The sequence below is a fragment of the Ahaetulla prasina genome, chromosome 13 (genome assembly GCF_028640845.1).
Source record: "Ahaetulla prasina isolate Xishuangbanna chromosome 13, ASM2864084v1, whole genome shotgun sequence".
Taxonomy (NCBI): domain Eukaryota; kingdom Metazoa; phylum Chordata; class Lepidosauria; order Squamata; family Colubridae; genus Ahaetulla; species Ahaetulla prasina.
In genome coordinates this window covers 10,448,572-10,462,762 of record NC_080551.1, presented here as the reverse complement: position 1 = coordinate 10,462,762, position 14,191 = coordinate 10,448,572, and the positions used below count along the sequence as shown (strand labels likewise).

The 14,191-nt window shown below is 42.4% G+C and overlaps 2 protein-coding genes across 2 annotated transcripts in view; both read left to right on the top strand.

Annotated features, from left to right (window-relative positions):
• The window catches only part of LOC131184921 (uncharacterized), a 56,775-nt gene extending 43,569 nt beyond the window's left edge, over positions 1 to 13,206 (top strand). Inside the window, exon 2 of the mRNA XM_058156821.1 lies at positions 13,167 to 13,206. The gene's annotated coding sequence lies outside the window, so the exon portion shown is untranslated. The remainder of the gene's footprint in view (positions 1 to 13,166) is intronic.
• The window catches only part of CERS3 (ceramide synthase 3), a 64,721-nt gene continuing 53,247 nt past the window's right edge, over positions 2,718 to 14,191 (top strand). The window contains exon 1 of the mRNA XM_058156797.1: positions 2,718 to 2,849. The gene's annotated coding sequence lies outside the window, so the exon portion shown is untranslated. The remainder of the gene's footprint in view (positions 2,850 to 14,191) is intronic.

Below are 14,191 nucleotides of genomic sequence, written 5' to 3'. Positions count from 1 at the left end.
TAAAATTCTAGTTCAGTCCTGCACAGATAAATAGATGTGTCTTAAGCTCGCGGCGAAAGGTTCGAAGGTCAGGAAGTTGGCGACGTCCTGGGGGAAGTTTGTTCCAGAGGGTGGGAGCCCCCACAGAAAAGGCCCTTCCCCTGGGCGTCGCCAGCCGGCACTGCCTGGCTGATGGCACCCTGAGGAGTCCCTCCCTCTGAGAGCGCACGGGTCGGTGGGAGGCAATCGGTGGCAGCAGACAGTCCCGTAAGTAACCCGGCCCTATGCCATGGAGCGCTTTGAAGATAGTTACCAAAACCTTTTCTTCCATAAAGTATTTCGGGGGAAACCATTGACTGCACAATTCTGACCTTTATAGGATAAAGACATGGAATAGCTCTTCTAAGATAAAACCTTAAATATTCTGCAACGTATTTGTTGATTGCTGGTTCCTTTGCTGTTGAGTTGATCCTAAAAGACAGCAGCTATTCACTATATAGTCAGTTCTAAAGCTGGTCACTGAACCGGTTGTGTTCTTTATATTTAATCCGTCCCATTTTTTTCATTGCGCTCCTTGATACTAGAACTTCCAGATCATTTACCTTTTCAGCTATCAGAACAGTGTCTTTAGCTTTAAATTACTGCTGTTTCGTCTCCCAATTTTAAAACCAAGCACATCACTTTCCAATTCATCCTGCCAGAAAGCAGCCCATTTTGTCATCTCTTCTCAAAATCCCAAAAGCTTCAACCAAAAACTGTCTACTATTGACCTCATCCCATTCCTAAGAGGTCTGTAAGGGGCGTGCATAAGAGCACAAAAGTGCTTACCGTTCCTGTCCTATTGTTCTCTTTCATTATATCAAATTAATATAGTCGTTGTGTACTTTTGCTTACATGTTATGTTTGTGTATACTGTTGTGATAAAATAAAAATAAAATAAAATAAATATCGTTCAGGCTGTGGTTTTCTGCTCCTTGGGAGGACAGCGAGATCTTCTGAGATTTTCCTTTTCCTAAAAACATTCTCCAGATTCACATAATCACACAATCAAAGGCCTTTCCCCCCCCCCTTCTTCTCCCATTTATTTATTTAGTGCCTTTGACACAGTGTTGGCTCCTGCCAGCTGCCTGGACAAGTCTCTGCAGTTTTCTTGGCAAGGTTTTGGAAGTGGTTTGCTATTGCTTCCTTTCTAGGACTTGAGGGAGACAACTTGGAGAGATCTAAGTTCACCTAGTTGGCTTTGTGCCTAACAAGGGACTAGAACCATGGTGGGCTGCAACTGGTTTAACAACTGGTTCGGTGATCGCGATCGCGCGCGCCTAACGCACGCACCTAACACGCTGGCTGGCACGCAGCGTTCAAAATACAGCAATTTGAAGCTCAGCTGCTTACCTTCTAAGCCAGCCCCGGTAAGTAGAACAGCGGAGATGCTGAAATCAGCTGTGCTGCACGAATCAGCTGAGCAAGAAAGAAGGAAATATAGGACAGGATAGAGCAGGGGCAGGTGGGCAGGGCCAGCTGATCATTGGAATTACCGGTTCGCCCGAACCGGTCTGAACCGGCAGAAGCCCACCATTGGACTAGAACTCACAGTCTCCTGGTTTCTAAGCTGGTGCCTTAACCACTCTTCACTGTGTAATCAATTATAAGAATGTCAAAAAGAATACGTGCCTCACTGTATAATCATTGTATATTGATTTTTTTTTTTTGACATTCTTTCATTTTCCTCAGTTATCCCGAGTACCTCGGCACCAATGTATCTTGTTCCTTGATGTTTTCTAAAACCGGCTTGAATATCTGGCAACTCTCTTTTCACACGGGGTTCTAATTTGGCTTAAAAGTAAACCTGAAAAGGAATCAGGCTATGTTTAATAAATTCACCAAAGAAATAATTTGTTTTATATCTGGAGAAGAACTAGATGTACGTGTTGTGGTATGTCAGCAGCCTACGGAGCTGGCAACCGAGTCAGACAGCGATGAAGCTGAGGTGAGGCCAGGGCCATTGGGAAGTGAGGTGCAGACTCCAGAGCCTCCAGAGACTGGTTGATAGTAGTGTGGCAGAGGAACAGGAGGAGCTTTTTCCTAATGCACGCATGAGAACCCTTTAAAAGCATTTTTTCTGCAACCTCTTTGGCCGAAGAGGCTGAAGAAAAAATGTTTTTAAAAGTTAAAAAAAAAAAAGTTGGCCACGCCCACTCAGTCACATTACCCACCACCACCACCAAGCCACGCCCACAGAACTGGTAGTAACAAATTTTACATTTCACTCCTGCATCACGGCCCTACACCATTCTTGACAAATGGTTATCCGGTCCCTTCTTAAAAGCCTCCAGTGATGGATCATCCACAACTTCTGAAGGCAATCCATTCCATTGGTTAATTGTTTTTACTCTCAGGAAAGTTCTCCTTAATTCTAGTGTTAGTTTAATTAGCTAATTTATGTTAGTCTTAGCTCTAGTACTCTAGTTCTAATGCTGATGTTCTGTGCTGTTTTCTCGTTTTGCCTTATTTGATGTCCTTACGTTTGGAAGAAACTCAAGCTACAACCCGCTGAATTGACTCCTCTCGGTGTTGTCGTTACCTCCCTCATTAAAAGTGCCATAAAGCATTGACTCTTTCTCATTTTACAATATTGGGATAAGCAGCCTTGAAGGCTATCAGTATTATTCCACTCGAATTGAATCCTCAAACTTTGCACAATACAAGGATTATGCTTAGTCAGAAATCCTGAATTGCAACTTTCATGGGTGGGTCACTGAAAAATCTGGGAGTCTGCGGAGAAGGAGTGTGCACTACTCAAAAAGTAGCCGGCGTAGTTGCTCACTGCTCACCTGTAGATGTACTGTAACATTTTGGAGTGAAGCACAGAGGTAAGAATTTTTTTTGCCTCTCTCCTTCTTTTAACACTTTGATGATCTGAATTGCAGAAATTGAAGGTACAGCTTTTACGAGAATGTCAACTATTCGTATTCGGTGCTGGAATGCATGTTCACGCCTGTTAATAACTTCATACCAAAAAAAGAACGGTTTTGAGTGGCAGTGGCATTTGTTGACTTGAAATCAACTTGACTTGGAACAAGAGGGAGAACTACAGATCACTCCTGCTTCTTTCACTCCTTTCCCCTGGCTCCGGCTGATTGTTTGGATCACGCTGAAATATTTTAAGGCACCTTCCTTTGAAAATCCATCTCTTTGTAGGCAGGGAATAACGTGACTCATGTGTGGGTTGAATGCTTTAAGTGTCCCATTAAATTTTTTATATGGATAAAAAAAACCAGCAAGCCATGAAGAAGAATTGGGGTTGAATATATCCGCCATTCTTCTTATTTTTGGCTCTTCTACCCAATTGATGTGCTTTGGTGGTTTTATTTCAGATTGCAAGTAGTGTTCAGGGTGAGAGTTCCTTGAATTGATATTGATGTAGTGTTAGTGGTAACAACATGGAAGAAATGGCCACTGCCTGTTTCAAGATTTATTTATTTATTTTTTAAAAAATTATAGAATACATTTTTGTATTCTACAATACATAGTGTAGAACAGGGGTCTCCAATCTTGGCAACTTTAAGCCTAGAGGACTTCAGCTCCCAGAATGCCCCAGCCAGCAAAGCTGAAGTCCTCTAGGCTTAAACTTACCAAGGTTGGAGACCCCTGGTATAGAATACAGGATGGTGTTCCATAGAAATACTAAATGGGGACACTCAGTGGTTATTTTTTTTTACCAAGAGGAGAAGGAGGCCAAGTTCTGCCACATGGTAGACAGTGGTCACATCTGCTATATTGAATTATTGAATTATTGAATTATTGAATTATTGAATAGGGATGCAGTGGTTCAATGGTCGGCAGTTCAGTGGTTTGAATCCCTAGCACCGTGTAATGGGGTGAGCTCCCATCACTTGTCCCAGCTTCTGCCAACCTAGCAGTTCGAAAGCATGTAAAAAATGCAAGTAGAAAAATAGGGGCCACCTTTGGTGGGAAGGTAACAGCGTTCCGTGTGACTTTGGCGTTGAGTCATGCATGCTGGCCACATGACCACGGTCTTCGGACAGTGGTGGCTCTTTGAAAGGAGGTGAGCACTCGGTTTTGAAACGGAGATGAGCACTGCCCTCTAGTGTCAGGAACGACTAGCACATATGTGAGAGGGGAACCTTTAGTTTACCTTTATATATTCACTATATTGAATTCTACTGTATAGTATTCAATTCAATTCAATTGTATAGAATGTGGAGGATGTGTGCTTGTGTTTTATTTTTATAGTTATAATTGTACACTGAAGATGGCGTTTCATTTTGTTGTACGAGGTGCAATGACAATAAAGTAAACTTAACTAAAGCATTTGTAGAAGATGTCCCAAAGGTGTTTTTTCGAAAGGCAACTGGACTTCCTTTGGGGTTGTTGTTGTTGCTGTTGTTGTTTTTGGTGTTTTTTTTTTTCTCATTCAAGAAGCAACTTCACTTCATAAAATTTCTTCAAGGGAAAAAAGGAACGTTCAGTTGCCTTTTGAAAAAAAACTTGGAGATACCTGGATGATTGAGAATCTCCATAGACTTTGCTGAGGGACAAATGAAGCAAAATATATATATATCTGTGATCTAGACATACGTTTATAACATTTTGGATTTTATATTTTGGGTTTGCATCTCTTGTGGGTGTTTTTTTTAAAAAAAAAAAACCCAAAATGTGATAGGAATGTGCCATATGATCAGTAATAAGAACAGTGGTCCCATGTAGACGAAATTCATGCTATACAGTGCAAAGCTAGAAAGGAAGGGCTGAGCTAGAATTTTTTCTTCAGTCACCTTGCTCTCCACCTGCATACTGATGCATGTAGCTTATCTAGCAGATATCATCACCTCTGTGTAGTTATAGAGGAGAGACAGTCTGGTTAATTTTATTTGAAAGTGAGTCTGCAAAGGATCATTGGAGGTATTTGAGAGGTTGTGTGTGTGTATCAGTGGTGAAATCCAAATTTTTTTACTACCAGTTCTGTGGGCATGGTTTGGTGAGCATGGTGTGGCTTGATGGTTGTGGCAGGGGAAGGATATTGCAAAATCTCCATTCCCATCCCACTCTGAGGCCAGCCAGAGGTGGTATTTGCCGGTTCTCCAAACTACTCAAAATTTGCACTACCGGTTCTCCAAACTGCCCAAAATTTCCACTACCAGTTCTCCAGAACCTGTCAGAACCTGCTGGATTTAACCCCTGGGGTGTGTGTGTGTGTGTGTGTGTGTGTGTGTGTGTGTGTGTGTAATTGTAGTTCCTTCTAGTAACTTGTGTTTATTGTTTCTATTTATTTCTGCATTAAACGTGTTAGATCAATTACAAATGAAGTGTACTGTAAGGCCATTATTATGGTTTTAGAAGTCTATGATAAAGGATCCCTGCATGCATTTGAGAGGTTGTGTGCGTGTGTATAGAACAAGTTCAGTAACTTGTGCTTATTGTTGCTGTTTATTTCTGTTTTAAACGGATTAGAGCAATTACAAGTTTGTTATAAGACCATTATTATAGTCTTAGAAGTCTATGATAAGGCCAGGAGCCCTGGTGGTGAAGTGGTTAGAATGCAGTATTGCAGGCAAACTCTGCTCACAGTCTGGAGTTCGATCCTGATGGGGGCTCAAGGTTGACTCGGCTTTCCATTCTTCCAAGGTTGGGAAAATGACCTGGTTCAGATCAGTTCTTCTGAACCGGTAGTAAAACTGGGGGGGGGGGAGGCCCCACCCACTGACTCCAACGTCATCAGGAAGCTTCTGCACATGCGCAGAAGGAAGTGCGGGTGTGCGAGCAAAGTAAGTGTGTGCGATCCCGCTGTGAACCGGTAGTAAAAGTAAGTAGAACCCACCCCTGGTGCATATGTGCTCGGAATTAATGTCAAAAACTGGAGGACATTGCATAGGCTTGCTTGCTTATTTTGACAAAAAGATCCTGTCGTTTTTCCCAAAATCTACGTTTTAGATTGTTGTTCAAAGTAAAATCATGGCAACATTCCAGTTGGTTACACCGGGATTTTCCTGAAGGGGCACTTCCTTTTCTCCAAAGATGTCTGCTTTTTTGGAATAAATCAGCAGATTACAGCAGTTGGAATACCAGAGATTGGGGGCAGGGCAGGGAAATGATGCCATGTCTCCACATTTGTAATGTCTGCAAAGCTTGGGAGAATTTCCATGAGAAAACAGGATAGAAAGTCAGCATTATCTCAGCTCTTTTTGTATCATGGTCATAGATAGAACAAGGAGAAGGAATATGACATATGTTCAGGACAAGATCCATTTCAGCCTAGCATTCTGTTTCTCACAGCGGCTATTAATCTTCTCATAGTTCCCATCACCAATCTCTTTCCACTTATGACTGTATGACTGTAACTTTGACGCTGGCAATCCTTATGATTTATATTGATATATTGACCATCAATTGTGTTGTAAATGTTGTACCTTGATGAACGTATCTTTTCTTTTATGTACACTGAGAGCATATGCACCAAGACAAATTCCTTGTGTGTCCAATCACACTTGGCCAATAAAAATTCTATTCTATTCTATTCTATTCTATTCTATTCTATTCTATTCTATTCTATTCTATTCTATTCTATTCTATTCTATTCTATCCATCCAGATGCTTCTCAGCTGCCTGCAAACAGGACCTGGAGACATATTTGTGGATCTCGTATTTGTAGAAGCATTAAGGAGACCCAGATGTAAATTTCCTGAAAGATCCAGAAAGATCTTTATCTGGAAACATTTGGTTGATTTTTTTTTAAAGGAGAGAACAAACCAGAATGAGACATGGAGGTTATCATCTATGGAAGGAGCATCTGGAAAGCAGCTTTCCTAATTGTTCTGTTTCAGATAATTCATTTCAGTTGGTCTTGAAAAGTGAGAGATTTTGGAAGGTGAATGATTGACTCCTTTTGAAGAATGCTGAGGAACTTGTAGCGAGATAGGAGGGAAAGACATCTAATAAATAAATTAACTCAATCAAAAGCAATGTAAACGTTAGCATCCTTGCAGGTCTGGCCCTATAATGAGACAGAATGAGATGCGTATCCTGAGCAGAAAAGATGCTGAAGAGCAGGGAACAATGCTGAGATTTCCTTCTGCACATTCTGCACGACTTGTCCAGGACTCTCTTACTGGACTGCTGTCCTCACGTGCAATTTTCTTCATAGCCAGGTTGCAGAATATGCTAGATGACGCTAAAATGAGATTAGAAAAATATTGCAAAAGTCTAGCAGAACGTCTGAAATTCTATCAGTAAGTATGGCAGTGTTAAGTGTAGCCTGGGATCAAATGGTAGGTTTTCTGATGTTCGTAATTCCTTTTGTGTGTGTTGTGGTGTTAGTTGCAAAGTCATGTCTGACCCATCGTGACCCTATGGACAACATTCCTCCAGGCCTTCCTGTCCTCTACCATCCTCTGGAGTCCATTTAAGCTTACGCCGACTGCTTCAGTGACTCTATCCAGCCACTTAATTCTCTGTTGTCCCTTTCTTCTTGTGCCCTCAATCGTTCCCAGCATTAGGCTCTTCTCCAGGGAGTCCTTCCTTCTCATTAGGTGGCCAAACTATTTGAGTTTCATCTTCAGGATCTGGCCTTCTAAAGAGCAGTCAGGGTTGATCTCCTCTAGGACTGACTGGTTTGATTGCCTTGAAGTTCAAGGGACTGGCAGGAGTCTTCTCCAGCACCAGAGTTCAAAGGCCACAATTCTTTGACGCTCAGCCTTTCTTATGGTCTTGTGTGTGTATACCATCCCAATATGTAATGCAAGACTGGAAAATGTGGAAAGATTTGGCCCACAGAATTGTCAAGAGTCGACACGACTGGATGGATAATGTTATATCATCATCATCTTCACCATCATCTTCATCATCCCAATAAAAGGGGATGTAGCTCAGGACTGAACTGTGCAGTCTGTTGAGTCTTTTGGTTTTCTTAAGATGGTTTGGAGCACTTCAGATGGTTTGGGCAATGCAAGTCTATCGAAAAACAATGCTCATTTACCAAATGTTCCATTAGCAAAGCAACAACCAGAGGTGGGTTTCAGAAGGTTCTGACCAGTTCTGAAGAACCGGTAGTGGAAATTTTGAGTAGCTCAGAGAACCGGCAAATACCACCTCCGACTGGCCCCGCCCTCATCTATTCTCTGCCTCCTGAGTCCCAGCTGATCAGGAGGAAATGGAGATTTTACAGTATCCTTCCCCTGGAGTGGGGTGGGAATGGAGATTTTATAGTATCCTTCCCCTAGAGTGGGGAGGGAATGGAGATTTTGCAATATCCTTCCCCCAGGAGTGGGGAGGGATAGAGGATTTTGCAGTATCCTTTCCCTGGAGTGGGGTGGGAATGGAGATTTTGCAATATCCTTCCTCTGCCACACCCACCAAGCCATGGCCACAGAACCGGTAGTAAAAAAATTGAATCCCACCACTGGCAACAACCCAAACTCCCCTAGTTAAATAAGTATAAATGCACTCTAACAACCCAGAATCCCAGAAAAATGAAATATAGACTATCAAAAAAACCCTCTTCCCTTCAAAACATCTCAAGCAAACCAAAAGATCTAGTTGTCCAAGAATGAAAAGCCAGAACTCATCTCCAACATACAGTGTAAGGACTGTAACAGCCTCTACACAGGACAGATAGTCAAAAGACTAGCAGAGCACATCCATGAACACCAGCTAGCAGTCAACGCCTTAATCTCACAACACATGGACAGACTCAACCATGGTTGTAACCGGGAAACTGCGAGCATCCTAGACTGAGCTAAACCCAAACATTCTAGGGAATACACAATACAATAATAATACGCAACAATACACGAGCACACAATAGATTTAAACTTAATGTGAACTGCTCCAATCTTGATTGCAGAAAATATGATTTCAGTAACACAGTTGTTAATGCCTGGAATGCACTACCTGACTCTGTGGTCTCTTCCCAAAATCCCCAAAGCTTTAACCAAAGACTATCCACTATTGACCTCACCCCATTCCTAAGAGGTCTGTAAGGGGCGTGCATAAGAGCACCAGTGTGCCTACCGTTCCTGTCCTAATGTTCCCTTTGATTGTATCCAATTCGTATGGTTATTTCATGCTTATACTTATATATACTGTTGTGTTTGACAAAATAAATAAATAAAATAAAAATAAATAATTCCTGGAAGCATGGCATTAAGACTAGTCATCCATCAATAAACAAACCTGCTTTCACATCATTCAAACAAGACAACAAATAGTTAGGAAGGACGCAAAGCTGGCTGTGGAATTCTGGGAGTTGAAGTCCACAAGTCTTAAAGTTGCCAAGGTTGGAGACCCCTGGACTAGAGGACCTCCAAAGTGCCTTCCAACTGTTACTGTTACATACTGCTGTAGACCCAGCGGCAATCCAAATCTCAGTCCCACTCCATGAAAAAAAGGAAAACAGAATAAATTGCGTCCACCTTCTTATCCCCATCCTAATTTCACACCTGGTTCTCTGCAAAAGAAAAGGAAGGGAAAAAACAGTTCCAATGAGAAAGAGCTATAAAATCTCCACTCCATCTTTCCCCTTAAAAGCCCAGGAGCTGACCAATAGAATGAAGCAGGAATTCCATCATTTATTTATTTTATTTTTATTTATTTATTTTGTTGAGTACGTATTAGATAATATATATAAGTATAAGCATGAATTGAATGCATAAAATGAATACAATTAAAGGGAAAATTAGGACAGGGACGGTAGGCACACTGGTGCTCTTATGCACGCCCCTTCATGGGGAAATCAAGGGCCCACTTCACTAGAGTAGTTACTTAGCAGGCAGAGTGATGGCAATTTAATGGATACTGCACACAAATCAGAAATAATCAAGACTCATCTCTCATACATAAGCAATATCATGCAGACAATGCTGCCGCATTCAAACCGGTGGAGACTTCCTGTCTCTTCTAATCACTATGGGAAAAAATACTGCCTAGAACAGTGTTTCTCTGCCTTCGGAACTTGAAGAAGTGTGGACTCCAGCTCTCAGAAATTCACAGCCTCCATGGTTGGCTGGAGAATTCTGGGAGTCTTGAAGACCTCACTCCTTCAAGTTGTTCAAGGTTGAGAACTATTGGCCTACAGCAGGGGTGGGGAAGCTCGGCCCTTTTACGACTTGTGGACATCAACTCCGGGAGTTGAAGTCAGGGGCGGGCTTCAAAAATTTTAGCAAGGGGTTCTCTGCCCGGTTGCTGGGTGGGCGTGGCCTAGTCAGCCTCCTGCACCATGGCAAGGGTGTGTGTGTGTTTTTGTCCTCCCCAAGCTCTGGAGGCTTTCCTTGAGCCTCCGGGAAGGCAAAAACGGCCTCCCCCTGGGCTCCAAAGCAGTGGTTAAATCCATTTTTTTTTTACTACCGGTTTTGTGTGCATGGCTTGGTGGGGATGGCAGGGGAAGGATCCTGCAAAATCCCCATTCCCACCTCACTCTGGGGCATTTGCCGGTTCTCCGAACTGCTTAAAATTTCCACTACCAGTTCTCCTGAACCTGTCAGAACCTGCTGGATTTCATCCCTGCTACGAAGGCCCTCTGGAGGCCAGAAACGGGCCTATTTCTGGCTTTCCCGAACTTCTTGTAGGCCTGTTTTTCACCCTCCCGGAGCCTCTGCTCACGCCCTGCACTTACCTGCATCTAAAACTGGCCACATGGGTACTCCTGGGAGGGGAAGGGAGGGTTGGGTGGTGCGGGGCCAGCCAGGAGTGGGATTTGAGGGTTCTTCGAACTGCATGGAATCTTAACTAGAGGTTCTCTCGAACCTCTGCGAACCCCCAGCAGCCCACCCCCGGTTGACGTCCACAAGTCATAAAAGAATAGAATAGAATAGAATAGAATTTTTTATTGGCCAAGTGTGATTGGACACACAAGGAATTTGTCTTGGTGCATATGCTCTCAGTGTACATAAAAGAAAAGATACGTTCATCAAGGTACAACATTTACAACAAAGGGCCATGGTTCCTCAGCCCAGCCTATAGGTTTTTCAGTTGTGGGGGGGGGGGACATTAGTTTTCACTTGAATGTGACTGTTTAATAGACAAATGTAAGACATAAAGAATGTGTCCTTGTCGCTCACGGTAGCCTGTGGCCACTGTGAACATTTCCATAGCAGCTCCTGAATCTCAAGGTGCAGATGCTTCTTCTAACTAAGACAATTGTTCTCTGTTGGTAGCAGAAGGGCAGAAGCAACTTGAAATCTATTATGTTATTACTTATGAATATGAGTGTGGGCGTCAGTTTCTCCTCCTGTCTAAAAGGTTTTAAGTAGAAGTGCATCTCTTTGTCTACAGGGGTGCATTTTTCACTATTCTTTTGGAGCAGAGCCCCGACAGTAGATACAGATTAACAGAGTTGGACGGGATCTTGCAGGTCATCTAGTCCAACCCTCTGCCCAAGCAGACCCTACACCATTTTTTGACAGATGGCAGTCTGTCTAGGTGGCTCAGTGGCTAAGACACTGAGTTTGTCAATCAGAAAGGTCGGCAATTTGGTGGTTCAAATCCCTAGTACAGATCTCCTGCATGAGCAGGGGGTTGGACTAGATGACCTCCAAGGTCCTTTCCAACTATGTTACTGTTACAGTCCAGTCTCTTCTTGAAAGATACTACCTAATAACTCACTGCAGTAAGGCTTGATTATTTCTTCTGGGTTCTGGGTTTGGATTCTACAGAGTCATGTTTGTGGCTCCAAGCCAGACAAGTAGATTGGACCCTAATTTTAGCAAAAATAAATACAAAACAAAAATAAATAATTGGTTTTTTCCCCCAGTTGCTGTTACAACCTTCAGACTTATTGGCATTGTATACATGCCTATGCAGGTTGTAGACACAGCTAACATGGTGCCTTCCTTTAGGCAGAATGAATTTGCAAGGGAAATGAAGGTTGCACTAATTCTGTAATTTGAATATGTTACAACTGCCGGGAAGTCTCAACTTTAGAACTTTAGCAGAAGTGCAGAATGCCTGTTGCTTTGATACAGCGTTTAAACTGCCTTGCCGAACTGCTGACTGAAGTGAATCTGTGCTTTGAAATCCTGGAATTTCATATCTCCCTATTTAAGCGCAAAGCATACATGATCTCCATGGTAGGTTCCCCTCCCCCACCTCTTCTTAATAAAGAAATCCATGGTTTGGACCTGTATTATTTGCATTAAATTGGTGTCTTGAATGATACAGGGCAGTGGTGGGTTTCAATTTTTTTTACTACCGGTTCTGTGGGTGTAGCTTGGTGGGTGTGGCAGGGGAAGGATGCTGTAAAATCTCCATTTCCTTCCCAATCCAGGGGAAGGATACTGCAAAATCCCCATTTCCCCCAATCAACTGGGACTTGGGAAGCAGAGAATAGATGGGGGTGGGGCCAGTTAGAATTTTTACTACCGGTTCTCCGAACTACTCATAGCTTCCGCTACCGGTTCTCCAGAACTGGTCAGAACCTGCTGAAACCCACCTCTGATACAGGGTTTCCTGTTTGAATGAGGATTAGACTAGAAGACCTCCAAGGTCCCTTCCAACTCCTTTATTCCGTATTCTATTCTAGTGAAGTCTTCTAAGGGCATATATTACAATTCTCATTGTGATATAAGTAGGCTCAATAAATAATGTAAGTATATTTGGGAGTGATATGGAAGTCACCTAAACCAGGGGTCTCCAACCATGGCAACTTTGTGGCCTTCAACTCCCAGAGTTCCCAGAGCTTTGCTGGCTGAGAAACTCTGGGAATTGAAGTCCACAAGTCTTAAAGTTGCCAAGGCTGGAGATCCCTGATCTAAGCAACCTAAGAGGAATCTTCAAATGTTGCTAGCACTAACCGCATAGAGCAAGTTTAATGTGGTTAAGATATCAGGTCAGAAAATGGGAGAAGGTAAGTTCCAGACCCACCTTAGTAACGAAACTGGCTGAGTGACTTTGGGCCAGTCTCTTTCTCTCAGCCCTAGGAAGCTGGCAATGGCAAACCACTTCCTAAAGTTGCCAAGAAAACTGCAAAGGTTAGTCCAGGCAGTCACAAATTTAAAAAAAAACAACTGTGGAGTTAAAAATTGACTGGAAGGAAGAAAAACAAAACAGAAATGTTAAAAAGGACCGGGATAGCTCAGGCTGGTAAAGAAGCCTGTTATTAGAACACAGAGCCTGCAATTACTGCAGGTTCAAGCCCGGCCCAAGGTTGACTCAGCCTTCCATCCTTTATAAGGTAGGTAAAATGAGGACCCAGATTGTTGGGGGGGGGGCAATAAGTTGACTTTGTAAAAAATATACAAATAGAATGAGACTATTGCCTTATACACTGTAAGCCGCCCTGAGTCTTCGAGAAGGGCGGGATATAAATGTAAACAAAAAAAAAAAAAAAAAAAAGGGAAAGCGATTCTGAATTTAAAACAACGTCCTCCTATCACCTTACCCAAAAGGAAGATTGGGCAGAGATAACTCAACTGCCTCCCTTAAAAAGTTCTCCATAAATGTAGGCCAGTCTTCCAGCATAAATTCTTTTGGGAGAAAAGAATTTTAAAAAAACCAGTTTTCCTACTGTAGTATAGTAGTATAACTTTGTGAAGTAAAGAATGAAACTGGATTCTCCTTCCTTCTGAACTGCATCTTTTGTTCCCTAACACAGGTGAGATTCCTTACCTGTGCTTTCTTTAACACTCTGACCGCATGAATGGTTGGTTACATGCAAATGTTTAAGCATAAGACTGTGCTCTCTGCAAGTCGTCCCCTTGTAGTTACTTCTTGTGGTTTGTAGAACTTTCTGTAGAACAGAGCAGAACAGAACAGAACAGAATAGGATTTTTTTTATTGGTCAAGTGTGATTGGACACACAAGGAATTTGTCTTGGTGCATATGCTCTCAGTGTACATAAAAGAAAAGATATGTTCATCAAGAATCATAAGGTACAACACTTAATGATAGTCATAGGGTACAAATAAGCATTCAGGAAACAATATCAATATAAATCGTAAGGATACAAGCAACAAAGTTACAGTCATACAGTCATAAGTGGAAGGAGATGGGTGATGGGAACGATGAGAAGATTAATAGTAGAGCAAATTTAGTAAATAGTTTGACAGTGCTGAGGGAATTATTTGTTTAGCAGAGTGATGGCGTTCAGGAAAAAACTGTTGTTGTGTCTAGTTATTCTGGTGTGCAGTGCTCTATAGCGTCGTTTTGAGGGTGGGAGTTGGAACAGTTTATGTCCAGGATGTGAGGGTGTCTGTAGATATTT